At 39.9% G+C, this 14,631-nt stretch overlaps 1 long non-coding RNA gene across 2 annotated transcripts in view; it reads right to left on the minus strand.

Moving 5' to 3' along the window:
• Positions 1 to 537: 537 nt before the first annotated feature.
• LOC310677039 overlaps positions 538 to 14,631 on the minus strand; it is a 127,313-nt gene continuing 113,219 nt past the window's right edge. The window contains exons 2-3 of one of the 2 annotated variants that reach the window (XR_014510884.1): positions 12,352 to 12,441; positions 538 to 574 (exon numbers count right to left, since the gene is read on the minus strand). This is a non-coding gene — a long non-coding RNA (uncharacterized lncRNA). The remainder of the gene's footprint in view (positions 575 to 12,351; positions 12,442 to 14,631) is intronic. The other variant, XR_014510885.1, reaches the window with a different exon arrangement.

A 14,631-nucleotide genomic window follows, 5' to 3' on the forward strand; every position in this document is an offset into this window, starting at 1 on the left:
AAAATTCCTACCAGGCCCCTGCTCAAAGGCAGACGACCCCATGACAGGCATAGCAAGGTCAATGCAACAACCCCTTACTCAAGGGCGGGTGGGCGGGTGATCTGTTGCACGCAGCAAAGAGAAAGCTCCAGGCTGTGTGCAGAGTATTTAAACATTTTACCCCCCCCCCCACCAAAATTGCAACATAACTTTTACCCCAGCAACCCAGTGAACCAATCACTGCCCCAGGCCATCCTTAGAGACCCTGCCTGGTAACAGAGGGGTGGTTCAGCAGACCCCACCGCAACACGTGCTCTCCATGAAGGAGAACACGCTTTCCCAAAGCTCCAGGGAGAACCAGGGAGGCTCCAAGATTGAGCACAGACACACGGCACGATTGAGACCCCACAGCAAGAAGCCTTGAGATCCGTCATTAAAGCGGCAACTTCCCTAAAATAAAAGGGTTTGGGACCAATCTGGAAAAGGTACAAGGACTTACATTTTTAAATTCCTGTTTATGATTTAATTGGATCCACACTAGGAAGGAAAAAGGTGGTGCCCCCGGACACGGGCACTCAACTGCATGGAAGGTAATCTGCAGAGGAAATAAAAGAACAAATAACTACTAATGTGTTTAAATATTTGCACACCAGTAAATGAACTGAGTTAAGGCCATGAATTGGAGATCTGGATGTGCTGTTTTTATTTTCACCTTTATGATTATTTCCAGTAAGTTTGCTTAGCTGCAAAAGCATTTAAATTAAACTTGAACTCTAGAAAGAAGGAGGGAAAGCAGAATCAGGTTCTTGTGAAGACTTTTTCTCTTTTTTCTCTCTCTTTTATTTTTCTTTTGTCTCTGGGAGTTAAAAGACGTAGACACTGAAAGAGTGGGCTTTATAGTTTTAATTTCCCTGAATTGCCTGGGATTAATTCTAAAAACCTTGAAAACAACTATTTTTATTGGGTCTAACAGTAAGCAAATAAAACTTTTGAAGCTTTCCTTTTTTCTTTTTTTCTTGTGGATGTATTTGGCTTATTTATCCTTTTTTTTAGACCTGTATGGGACTGAACTATATGGTTTTGTGGCTATTATTAAAGTGTGGATTAACTGGAGGGCAGATAATTTAAATTAAAAGAGTTTAAGGATGTACCAGGAATCTTAACAAAATGATTATAATATCATCATTTGAATGAAATATTTAAAAAGGAAATGAAGCAGGGGTTTGGGGAACAACTATCACACTTAGAGACCTGTTAAATTGTGGTGTTACAGTGATTTCTAAAATGTACAAGATGTTATTCGAATGGCAGACAAAGGATGAACAAGTGAAATCTTCATTATTCATAATATAGGAATGGAAGCATGGGAACAATTATGGAATATGGATATAAACATGTTATGGTTTAAGAGAAAATTATATGAAAAGGCTATATCAGGGGTCAGCAAACTTTTTCAGCAGGGGGTCGGTCCACTGTCCCTCAGACCTTGTGGGGGGCCGGACTATATTTTTGGGGAGGAAATGAATGAATTCATATGCCCCACAAATAATCCAGAGATGCATTTTAAATAAAAGTACACATTAAGGTAAAGGTAAAGGTACCCCTGCCCATACGGGCCAGTCTTGACAGACTCTAGGGTTGTGCGCCCATCTCACTCAAGAGGCCGGGGGCCAGCGCTGTCCGCAGACACTTCCGGGTCACGTGGCCAGCGTGACATCGCTGCTCTGGCGAGCCAGAGCCACACACGGAACGCTGTTTACCTTCCCGCTAGTAAGCGGTCCCTATTTATCTACTTGCACCCGGGAGTGCTTTCGAACTGCTAGGTTGGCAGGCGCTGGGACCGAACAGCGGGAGCGCACCCCGCCGCAGGGATTCGAACCGCCGACCTTTCGATCAGCAAGCCCTAGGTGCTGAGGCTTTTACCCACAGCGCCACCCGCGTCCCATAAAAGTACACATTATACTAATGTAAAAACACCAGGCAGGCCCCACAAATAACCCAGAGATGCATTTAAAATAAAAGAACACATTCTACTCATGTAAAAACACACTGATTCCTGGACCGTCTGCAGGCCGGATTTAGAAGGTGATTTGGTCGGATCCGGCCCCAGGGCCTTAGTCTGCCTACCCATGGGCTATATAAATGGTACATAACACCTAGTAGATAGGCAAAAATGTATAAACCAAAGTCAAATAAGTGCTAGAAATGTAAAGAAAAATAAGGCACCTTTTTCGCATGTGGTCTTGTAATAAGGCTAAAGTTTGACTCAAAGCAGGTTACAGTAAATGCATCATAACACAAACTAAAATGCTTAACTTCTGAATGAAACAACGGCACAAGATAAATGACCCTCTGACCTAGAGCCTTCCTAGTCATCTCATTCCCCAAAATGTGTACACGAGCTGGAACCCAACAAAACAAAAAGACCCATTAGTTGCAATTCTGAATTCTAATGCCGCAATGCTGTACATTTGTCTGTGGCAGCTGGCATTAAGGGATAAGACTCTCTAGGGTTCAGGTTTGGATAGTCTGTGGCAGTTTGTGAAGACCATGAGCCTCTACGAAAGGCTTTACTTGATACATGACCACACTGTTTGCCAGTATGTAGGAGTAATACAACCAATGCACATATTATTCAATTAAATATTTCACTTTTGTCAGATTTAGAATGCTTCATTCAGATTCAAGGGTCCTTTAAGGGATGCAAGAGACCCCAGTTTGTTTTGTAGTGTGAACAATTCTTGGAAATTGCATGGAGTTCTTCATTGCTTTCACTTTGTACCAGTTGTAATTTGTTAATGTTTTGTGATGGTTTAGTATGGGATGCTTGAGGATTTCACTTCTGTGAATTCGTGATATGACCTGACCTGATCCGCACATCCCACGCTCAAGTGTGGATCTGAAAGCAACTATCAATTAGATAGTTCACTCCTCTGAACATTGAGACACACTCCTTGACTCAAAAATATGTGTCAACATGCATTTAAAATGTGTATTATGAGAGGAAATAGTGTAACATTATGTATTCAAACACATCTTTTAAGTCACATTTCTGTGTGGATTATAGCTGGCTAATAAGTAAGGAAACAGATTTGAATGAGTGAACAGATGTGAAAGTGACCCAGATGGGATATAGACTGATCTGTCCATCCCAAGGTTAGACTCAGCACTTGCTCAACACAGAGTGTGTGGCCTTTTTGTGATTAGTTCATCTAGTGTGAATGGAAGAAAAAGAATGAATTTGTCTCCATGTATGCTATAGCAATTATCTCTGTCATCTTCAGTGACTCTCTATCTAAATGGAATCTAAATAGAGCAAGTGAACTATTCCACACAGCTGCCTCAATGTTAGCATGACTGTATTGACCTCAGCTACAGGCTGCAGGAAGGCATACAAGTCACATTTTTACTAGCTTCCTCACAATATAAAAAGATTTTCTTTTTCTCATAATAGAGAGGTCATTTATCCAGCTACTGCAACTATTATTGCATTTTCTGAGCATGAGTGAGGGGGGGAATAACTGTTAGCATTATTAAAAATACACCAAAAAGAGAAACAAAAATCAATATTGTATTTAAGGGAACACGCAGCAATATTTCAAGTAATTATTTTTCCTATAATGCAGCTGTCATCTGAAAAAATGTACATTTGTTAATTTATAATTCTCCTTTTGCCTTCTTACAAATTATGGTTTTTGCTTTTTTTTCTTTATTTTAATTATTTCAAATCAAATCTATTTTTATTTTTATTTTATTTTCCTACAAAATATAAAAAACATTTTTTGTTCCATCTCAAGCCTAAGGCCTATGTTACATACACACAGAAAGATAGAAGGGTTGGTTGGTTAAATTGCTGTAATGAATCCCCCCTCTCCCATACACTGGGTATCAAATAAATGAACACGGTAATACGAACACTTGCACAAAGGGGCGTAGCTGGCTCCTCCGATACCCTGTGCAGCGGGGGCTGGGTGACCCAACCATGGGGCAGAGCAACCCACCCACAGGGCCGCTGCCACGATCCTTGCTCAGGAGCTGCTGCCATGATCCTCGTGCGGGGCTGGGGGAGTACCTACCGCCCACCAGGGGTGCAACTGTACACTGCCGGGGTGCAAGCGCCCACGGTCAGGGGGTGAAAGTGCCGCCTGCCAGGCGTATTTGTGCAATCGCACATGGATTTTCGCAGTGATGATTGCGCTGATCGAGAAAATATGCCTGCCGGGGGCGTGCGAGCGCCACAATTGTGATCCACCCAGGGGGGTTGTCACCCTCCTTAGGCATGACACCACTCCCCACGCCTTATTCACTTTCACTTATTCACAGGTGGTGCCTTATTCACTTTCCCCTTTTGATCAATTTTTGCCTGCTCTCAAAAGTTGATGGGCAAAATTACACCTCAGTACATCACCACAGAATTTACTCAGATGTAAATTCCTAGGAGATGCAAGGTGAACCCATGGCTCTCCAAGTGCGGTTGGGTTACATCAGCCCCAGGCTAATCAGGAATCATCATGGGTGAAGCAGGTTGTAATCCAGCAACATCTGGAGGGTCATCACACCTGTTCTAGGACATATCACATACATATAAGGTAATTTACCCCAAAATTTCAGGCACTTGCCATTTATACTTTTCATTCTAGACACAAAATGATGAAGAGGGAAATCTGTGTTAAGGTGTTGAATAGAACCATTATCTCTTATTTTGTTTCAAATGACTACTTGATCTGAATGTTGTTGTTTTTAAACATCTTCTAGTCTGGAACATTATAGGAGAGCACCCCATGTGCTTGTTTTGGCTTATGCAGTCAAACCTATAAAAGGGGATTCTTACTGCTCTCTCTCACCAAGTAGGTGGTGGCTACAGTGTATTTTGGAAGAAGTTAAGGGAGTATGGCCTTAGTGGACAGGCTGGGATATTTACCTCAGTGACTTCTAGTGGCCAGAGGCCTGTCAGGGGTCCCTGAAACTTCACAACTCTATGGAAATGCAATGTTGCATCTCTTACTAGATCTTATGCTACACCCAAAACAGAAAGCTCACTGGACATACTTACATGGATCCTATAGCCTAGCCCCTGCATGATTTCTTCCATATATTCCCAGCAAATCTGGCTTCTGTGCTTTCCTGTGCTACTATAACAGCAGTCTTATAACAGCACTCTCTTTCATTCTCATGCTCTCTCTCACACCTCTTGTCACTTCTGGTGCTCCCTATTATAATTTTACATATATAATAACTCGCTCTCCATGACACATAGGATTAATTAATTGGACCCATTACTAATTAGAAAGGCTTGAATGTGGACTGATATAGGACTAAGATAATCCTTAAGGGCTCTTCACCCTCAAACTTCCTCCACCTTCTGAAGTAAGGTGAAAAGTAACCCAAGAAAATGTATTTTTCATGGGGCCCTGCTATAGAAGGCTCTCCCCAGGAATGTTGCCTGCTGTTGACCCTGATGCCTTTCTAGTTCAGATGAAGACCTTTTTAATTCACTCAGTCCTTTTAGCTTCAATTTGTAGAATTATTTTAATCTGCAGTTTTATTTGCTTAATCCGGGATTGTGCTGGTGCTCCTCATGTAATAATTTATTTTGATGTTTTAAGTGGGAACTGTTCTGAAAGCCTTTTGGTTAAAGATCAGAGAAACAAATTCACATTCGCATGGAACCAAGCCCTTTTTGGCAATTAGAAGCAATGGGTCCATAGGAGACCAAAGGCTTTATTTTTCTTAGAAAGTTCTGAAAAAATTATAAGAAGAATTGTTTGAAGAAATTCAGAAATGGAGAGATGAATATTTGATAGAGGAAAAAGAGCCTAAGCTCCAAAGCTAGAATGTGAATGGGACTGCGTAGCCAGGGACTGGATTATTGTTTGGAATAAACTAATTCATTTTTTGCTTTCCTTTTTTTTCTGTAGATACTTACTTTAAAGTACATAATTATCTGAGTTGTTCCTCTTGCTTTCCCCTTGGAAAGCAAGGGTTTTTTTCCCTATTCTATTAAGTTTCCCATTGGCTTTTGAACAATAATCCTGCAGGAAACCTGTGGTCAAGTAAACTGGAAGCACTGTGCTATTTTGAGACCCTGACATTCTCCCCCTTTCACGCTGCTACATTTTGAACCGAGATCCCATTGTTCTGTCCACAACAAGGGGTTGCTAGTGAGGAAAGCAGAGTTAAATCTAATACATTAAAAAACTGTATGTACACACACCCTTATTAGGGACCCCTGATACTCTTTTGAGAAAGGAACACAGAATCTCTAGAATCAGCTTCCATTTTGACATGTTTCAGCAAAGCTACTCTTTAAACATTTAGCAATGTATGTTACTCAAAGGTTTGTCAGCAAAGTCTGTTTAGTTAAAGTAATTAGTTAATGACATGTTTAAGTAAGGCTAAGCACTAAATCAATTTCAATGATGAGTAGCAATTATCATTATGTCCACATCAGCAATGCTTTAATGAACTCTTATTATTCTGTGCAGCTATACAACTTGTTCTTTGTCCAACACATTTTATTAAATCCTTGATTCAACCTTCTGATCCTCAATGTTATAAATCTTTGAGTAGTCTATGATAGAAGCTGAGCTAGAAAGTTAATTAGTGTAGACATTTAAAACACTGAATACAGTAGCTCAGCTCAGAATTAGAAAAAAATCAGAGATGAAGTTCTGAAAAAAAGATACCCTTTGTTTTACACTTCATTATATATATATAAAAAACCTAGATGGAGCTTTTATTCAATTTGAACATTCACTGGCAATGTTAAGATAGTAGCACTATTAGATTGAATAAATGTGGAGCTCAAAGAATTAAATACAGACTAAGCTGAAAGAACCAAGGTCAATTTAGAATTAATGTAAAAAGGCACCACAAAAGGAAGGAAAGTTGAAAACACCCGATTCAGCCAACTATTGTTTAGTCAGTTTTGCAATGAACTTTTTTGTGATACATAGATCATGTGTGCAAGTTAGAAAGATGGAAAAATTCACAGTATGATTTGCCTTGGATCCCCCACAACCATAGGGACAACCCTGGGTACAAAATATGATGGCTAACCCTCCGATCTCTATACAAGGTACTTGTATACAATCTGTGGCTCACATTATAACCTATGAAATCCTCCCCAAAATGGACGTATTTGATTTGTCTTCTTTCTAATGCGCCATCAACCATTAACATAGGGTGGCTAACATTTTGGAAATATTGAATATTGGCTAACTCTCTTGAGAACTGTATGCTAATGTTGGTCAAAATGGCCAGTGATCACTTCCACATGCCCAAGGTTCATGTGTAGCTTCACAGGTAATCTGGTCACACCACAAATAGCAATAGGTGTATGAGGGTTTTGGAAATTCAAAGATTTCAACTTTCCACTGACTGGAGCACCTTTATGGCCACATAGATAAGGCTCCCATTCCTAGTGCAGGCAGGCACAATTCTTTTACAGTGCCTTTGAATCTAGAACTTACATAAAGGTGACCTCTGGATATCATCTAAGACAAAGCAAATAATATTCCAAAACTACTTCTTTCTGCTTCAGTACAGAACAGATACAATATTCACACCTGCACTCAGAGACATTACTATCTGATCCAGAGTATATGCTGTGCACAGGTATGGGAATATCAAATTTGAAAGTAATCATAAAAGGAAACAATATTAAATTCTATGGCTTAAATACATAAGCCATAGTGGTTATTCATTTCACCTATAGCAAGACTTCAACTGAAGACATTTCTGAATTTATGTGTGAAAAGAACTTACACAACTTCATATTTCTTTATTAATTACTTATTTATTTGTTCTATCAGTATCTCCTAGAGCAGAAAGCAGTTGAATATGCGCAGAGCTCCCATGTGATCAAGACTTTCCCTTCACTTTTGTGTTCACTGTCCCTGGTACTGAAATAGATGGGGGAAAACCTTTGTTCACACTGTGCATGTATGCAACTGAGCTTTCAGTAACCTCTGGTTATTTACAGCATAATAACAAATTTAATGTACTGTCTGATGAGCTGCTCTCTCTATATATATTTAGAAGAGTCACAATGAAAAACACATAGGGAAAACAATACACAGAGGCTTGTAAGGCAAGGACTAGAAACATTTAGTATGGAACAGTGGAGTTTTCCCTTAAAACAAAGACAACAGATTTGCCTATGAGGTCCAAGAAACACACCTGGTCAATGTTGGCTGTGGTCAATATGGCAAAACAGAAACAATTTAATGGGAAAAGGGAACTCCCCCTTGCCCCTTTTTCCATCGAAAATATAAATTATATTTTTTTAAAAAAAGATTTAATGCATTGTGTTTCTAAGTATTAAAGCAATTTTAGATATTCCGGGGGGTGGGGTGGGGGAGAATTTCTGCATTTGACAAAAGAAACCTGCACAAACAATAGGCAAAAAGAAGACAGGGAAACCCAAACAGAGTGAGGTTGATTCAATGAATTTAAGCTATTCCCTCCCATTTTCCTTTCTAAATGTTTGTCTGTGATCAAATCCTCCACTATTATTGCATTACAGTCTCTCTTTACTCCTTTCCTTGCCAAAATGGCCCTAGGCTGTGGTCTCCCAGGTAGTTTTAATATCCTTTTGTAAGCCCTCCTTGAATGATTATGGTAAGTCTTGCTTGCAGCAGTTTTTGTTCCCCCTAGCATCTTTTCCACCTACCTCTCTGTGCTATTCTTTTGTTTTCAAACACTGCTTTATTCCTTTCCCTACAGCCTACCAGACGGTGGTAATATCCTTTTTTTAAAAAAAAGACAGCAGGAGTGGGTTGCTATTCCTCCATGTATTGTCAGTGATACAGTATGTTTTTCAAACCTTCCAGCATCAGTAATTTTGTGAAAAACTGTCAGGGCAAAACTGAAAACAAATAATAAGTGTAATCATTTCTGAGACAGCTTGGTGGCTGATATTCACAAGAACAATCTTCATGAATATAACCGATAATCCTGCTGTCCTACCAACCATGTCAACAAAACAGAGATAGATTCTTAAATTTCTGATCATCCAAACCTTCATTAGCTGTCAAAAGCCTAGTGAAAACAACAAACTGCATATGCATCAAAGTCATACGAGTATAACAGAATAGATGTGCTGGTTTTGTTTCCTTGATTTCAGTTGCATTAATTCATTTTTGTTGGGCAAAAAGAGAGAAAAGCACGTTTGTGCTTCCCTGCCTTCAAATCTATGGGTGGGTGTACCTAAATAGCTCAGGACTGCAATACCTCAAGGACCGCTACTCCCGATATAAACAGACCGGACTCTGTAATCATCATCTGAGGCCCTTCTTCACGTGCATCCTCCGTAAAAGGTCCAGAGAGTGGCAACACGAGAACCGGCCTTTTCTGCAGAAGCTCCCCATTTGTGGAATGCACTCCCCCAGGGAGTTTCATCTCGCACCTTCATAATGCATCTTTAGGCACCAGGCAAAAATGTTCCTCTTCATCCTTTGTGGGAGTGGGTTGATTTTTTTAAAAAAACTATTCATTTTGTGCTTTTATCCTGAATTTCTATCTTGTGAACTGCCCTGCAACCTGTGGGTGAAGGGCGGAAAATAATCATCATCATCTGTTCCTTTACCTTAAACTGGAAGCAAGGGCTATGTCTTAATGGCAGCCATTAGTACTCTAGATGCCAGATTCAACTATGATGAACACAGATACACCCAGAGATCTCTGGAGCAGTTGTTTTTTGAAAAAAATATCTTAGTGGGAGAAAAATGAAGAACAAATGAATATATCAATTCTGGTTTCAGTGTATAGCCTAGGCATTGGGGTGGGGAAATCTGTGGCCCTCCAGATGCCACTGAACTATAGCTATCACCATCCCTGACCATTGAACATGCTGGTTGGAACTAATGGGAGGCCAACAACATGGGGAGCCATGTTGCAATAAGCATATCTACAGGTAAAGACACATAACAGAATTTGCATTTGGATGTTGTCTACCAGTTAATGAAATGAGGGGTTCATGTGAAAATGCAAATGCATCTGCAAGCACTTGCCTATTACTGCTGACATAATTTGGAAAATGTTTAAGCTTTCCATGCAATGGTGCCCCATCCGTGGAATTTGTCCCCACCTGTCATCAATTCTTTTGTCCTTGTGATCCCAAAGTGTATGTGTTTGCCTTGACATATTCAGTGTTTTAGTGGGACACGGGTGGCGCTGTGATCTAAACTACTGAGCCTCTTGAGCAGTTCAAATCCACAGAATGGGGTGAGCTGTTGTCGCTTTGTCCCAGCTCCTGCCAACCTAGCAGTTCAAAAGCATACCAGTGTAAGTAGATAAATGGGTACTGCTTCAGCAGGAAGCTAAACAGCATTTCTGTGTGCTCTGGCTTCTGTCACAGTGTTCTGTTGAGCCAGAAGCAGTTTGGTCATGCTGGCCACATGACCCAGAAAGCTGTCTGATGACAAACGCCCTTGGCCTGAAAGGGCAGATGAGCACCACACCCCATAGTCAAATTTGACTGGACATCCAGGGGTCCTTTACCTTTTTACCTTTACCTTTTCCATTAACTGTGGTAGGGAGCCTGCTCTGTGATTTTACTTCTTATTTTGTATGATTTATGGCTGTTTTGTGTAATTTTATTTGATTTGTATCTTGAACCCTGACCTGGGATCCTAAAATGAAGGGCAGGCTAAATTGCTCATCATAATAAAGAAATATATAACGAGAGAAATAAACCTAGTAGCACTTATGTTAACTGAAAGAATAAAATATTTCTTTTTCCAATATAACGGAATCACTCATGAACTAAACATAAGAACTATATAATAAAGCCACAAAGCCAAGAGCACTTTAGCTAATTATAAACTATTCATACAGAAGAGTGACTTCCACTGCAGGTGAAAGACAGCCATCCTTGGAACAGAGCACAGTGGTGCACTTAACAATACTAAGCAGCATTCTGCAAGCGTTTTTGGCAAAGGAAGTTAAAAACACTTTATCCAATCAAAACATCAAAGGAGATTGGGGAACTGGAGCTCAGCCAGAGTACCAGAATGCTTTCCGCTTTGTGAAATTAATTTGGAATCTTAAAACACTACAGCCATTTACTACTCTTATGAATAGCGTATTTGCTTCTTCCAAATGCGCAGTTTTAAGTTTTGCAGTAAGATTCATGATAGCGTTTTATGTCTACTGCTGTGGTTTTATGACAAATCTGAGTTATAAGTTTGCCAACATGCCATGCCACAAAGTTCTGGTTGCAAAAGCAGTCACTAACATTTGAAAGATTATGTGCAAATTTAAGACTGCCTTTACTGAGGAGAAAGTTGACACTTTTAACCAATTGAAGAAGAAAAAAGATTGTTACAAATGTTGGTATGAAGTGCTCTAAATAAAAGATAGCTTTGACACTTAGACCAGACAGATTTAATAAAGACACATTTCACAACCACGTTTCAAGGGCAACTGTGGTTAAAATAAAGAGGCTTTCTTTTCTTTTCTTTTTTTACAATAACAGCTGTAAAGGAATACAATACTCAATTTTTATGAAAATAAAATAATTGTACATCATGTAAACACATTTCTTTGGGGGTATGTATTGTAATGGGAATATGGGTTTGTCTTTAAAGTCAAGGATCTAGAAGATAAAAGAGTTAATGTGAACATTATAATTGAATATAATTAGATTTAATAAAAGGGCTGTTTGGTAGAACTGTATTATTGGATTCAACTGAAAAGCTAAAAAATTTTTTATGTGATATCAATGTCATTTAGTAGTCTCTTTCTTTTCTTTTCTTCCTGAAATAGTAGTTCACACTGTTATCACCTCAAAATATAAGTGTTGGAATTCTGCTGATACTCCATGTTTTAAATTATGGCAGTAATATCTGTGGACAGCTGTATCCTGTGATCTAATCAGTTTTAATACAAAATTGACTATTATATAAATTTCTCTAAAACACACATAGAGTGAAACCTGACAATCTCACCCATTTATTCTGGAAGGAGACAGGCAGGGTGCATTAAGGAAGCAATTAAAGAAATGCTTCCTTCACCAGAGCCAAAGAATACGATGCTGTAAACTCAATAACTTTAATCAGGCCAAGAAGCAGGGCTGCCACTTTGTTTAAATAGAATACAATTCAATTAATCCAACAATATGTCAAGAATGTATAAATTTAAATGGCATGCACTATGTGGGGGAATTGTGCCCTTCAAGGAATAAAGCCATTGTTTAAGTTCCATTTCTTTTAAGTTTCTTATCTTATAGAAATTCAAAAAGGCTATTCCGTTCAACTTAACTGACTGGAGAGTTAGGAAAAAGTTGAACCACTTTTGAACATCACCAGTGATGTTGTGTTTAATTTTGAAGTGCAGGAGCTTATCATAATGGCTTCCAGACCCACATACCAATACAGTCCATAACTGCAGTCCCAAAAAGAGCTGGAAAAGGCATCAGCTGGCAAAGGTTGATTTGTGCAACAAGGCCCCAGCGCACCCCTAATAAAATAATAAAAACACATTGACACAGGATTTTAGTTTAAGGTTAATGGGCAAAATTTAGGCCACAACTTTATTGATTACAGCAATGTGAGTGGTATTGGCTTAGGCATTGGCAATAACTATATCTGACTCCTGCCCGCCTTGCAGGAAATCTAGAAGGGCAAACCACCAACAGAGGGAGCTCCATCAATGGCGGCCAACTGAAGCTCACCCGCAGGGTCCTGGCATAGCCCTAGCCCCACAAGCAGACTTTGGACAAAATTCAGACCCGCAGATTCCTTTAACAGAATACCCTTGTACCTGGAGGGGCAGGTGATGGCCACACCTCACCTCCCCCACATCTCACAAAGCCAATGCCTAACTGCCAAACCTTACAAAGTTGTGACAATTGCTAAGAGGTAGGTGAAAATGGACAGTGCCAATCTGCCAAATGGAAAAAATCCTACCTAGCCCCTGTTCCAAAACAGGCGACCAGCCGAAGTCCAGAGCAAGGCCAAAGCAGACACCTAAAACACTAGGGGGGGGGTGTTCGGCAGCGCGAAGCCAGGTAAAGCCCCAGCAATACGCCACTGGCTTTTAACGGCCCACACGATCACTCCACAACACTCTGATTGGCCAATATGCCGTGGCGCTACTGTGGGGCACCACGAGGCTTGAGCTCATCCCCACCCCACCCCATGGATGGGGGGGGGGCCTTGGGCCCATGCACAGCACAGACCCTCAATTAGGAGGATCCAACTTAGCAGTTAGCATGTTGGACTTCTCAGCTGAGGAGATATGGGTTCACATCTCTGATAATAATAATAATAATAATTTATTATTTGTACCCCGACAATCTGGCTGTAGCTGACTTTGTCAGCCTAGTCTATCTAACAAAAGGGCTATGTGCAAGGCCAGAGCTTTCCTTCAACCAGCAGCAGCTTACAATACTGGCAAGACTGCTCCCGAAGATTATGTCATTACTCCTGCTGTGAAAAATGTAACAGAGCTGTGTTTCCCTGAATTCCTGCTCCACTACACCACTTCAAGATGACCAAATTTACCCCAGATTGACAGACTATGTCAAGATGGCACAAAAACAAGAAGAGAAAGACCTGTGTACATTATTTTTCAAATAACATTAACATAAATTCATTCCACTGAATTTCAACATAATTGCAAGGTACAGCATAAATGACAGTTTTACATTAATGCCTGCAGATGTGATTTTTTAGTAACTCATTTGCAAATCAGAAAGAAAAGGCTTAGAGAGGGAAAAGCTGAAGTATTTTTCCCTGGTACTTTTAATTGAGTCAGATTAGATGGTAATGTAATAGGCTATTCCTGGACACCTTCTCTAATAAATCCCTTCTATTATAAACCACAGCGCTGTGAAAATTGCTGCACTCCTTTCTGAAAGAAAATAAGAGAAGAAAAACCACATGAACAGAGAGAGGTATCTTTATCCCACATACTTTCCAGAGTATATGAAAATCTTGGTTGCTCTTTCAACACTTTTATACTTATACACCACAATTCAGTTCCTTTTCAGACTCAGTATATCTTTCTTCACTTTCTGATATTTTGTATTATTTGGGTTTTATACTTGGACCCCAGTCTTCCTATAGAAAGCACACATGTACTTCTCACACCTCCTTATCTTCATCATACACTCCCACACAACCAACTTTGCCCTATACAATTTCTTCATTGTTGTATTACATTAGTCTACCAAGCTTCTTTTCCATTCCCTGCACTAGTCTTTTTATTCATGGATTACCCTAATATGAATATCCTTCAGCTCTGAATAAATTTCTCCTTTATGCCATAATCCTACATACAGCAGCAATGTGCCAGAGACTGTTCAAATATGGGATTCAATTGTGGTGGGACTTTCTCAACTGCATGACTTTTGGTGGCTTTTCAGAGAACTGCTTGGCTCTCCAACATTTTAAGCCATGGTCTTTCCCATCTCAGATTCTTTTAACTGGAGATGCCAGGAAATGAATTTGTGACCTGATTGAATCACTCACTCCTTGTTTCCACAACAGGGAAACCGGAAGCCTGGGTGATTTGTTGTTTTAAGCAAAGAAACATCATGCCAACCTCACCAGTTTGTGCTATTAAGTCTGGAAGACAGTACAATAACCTGCCTGGTCAAGAGTTATCTAGGACTGTCAAAAAGGAGGTAGGACAGAGGGAGAGGAA

This window comes from Podarcis tiliguerta (genome assembly GCF_965153285.1).
Source record: "Podarcis tiliguerta genome assembly, chromosome: 4".
Taxonomy (NCBI): Eukaryota; Metazoa; Chordata; class Lepidosauria; order Squamata; family Lacertidae; genus Podarcis; species Podarcis tiliguerta.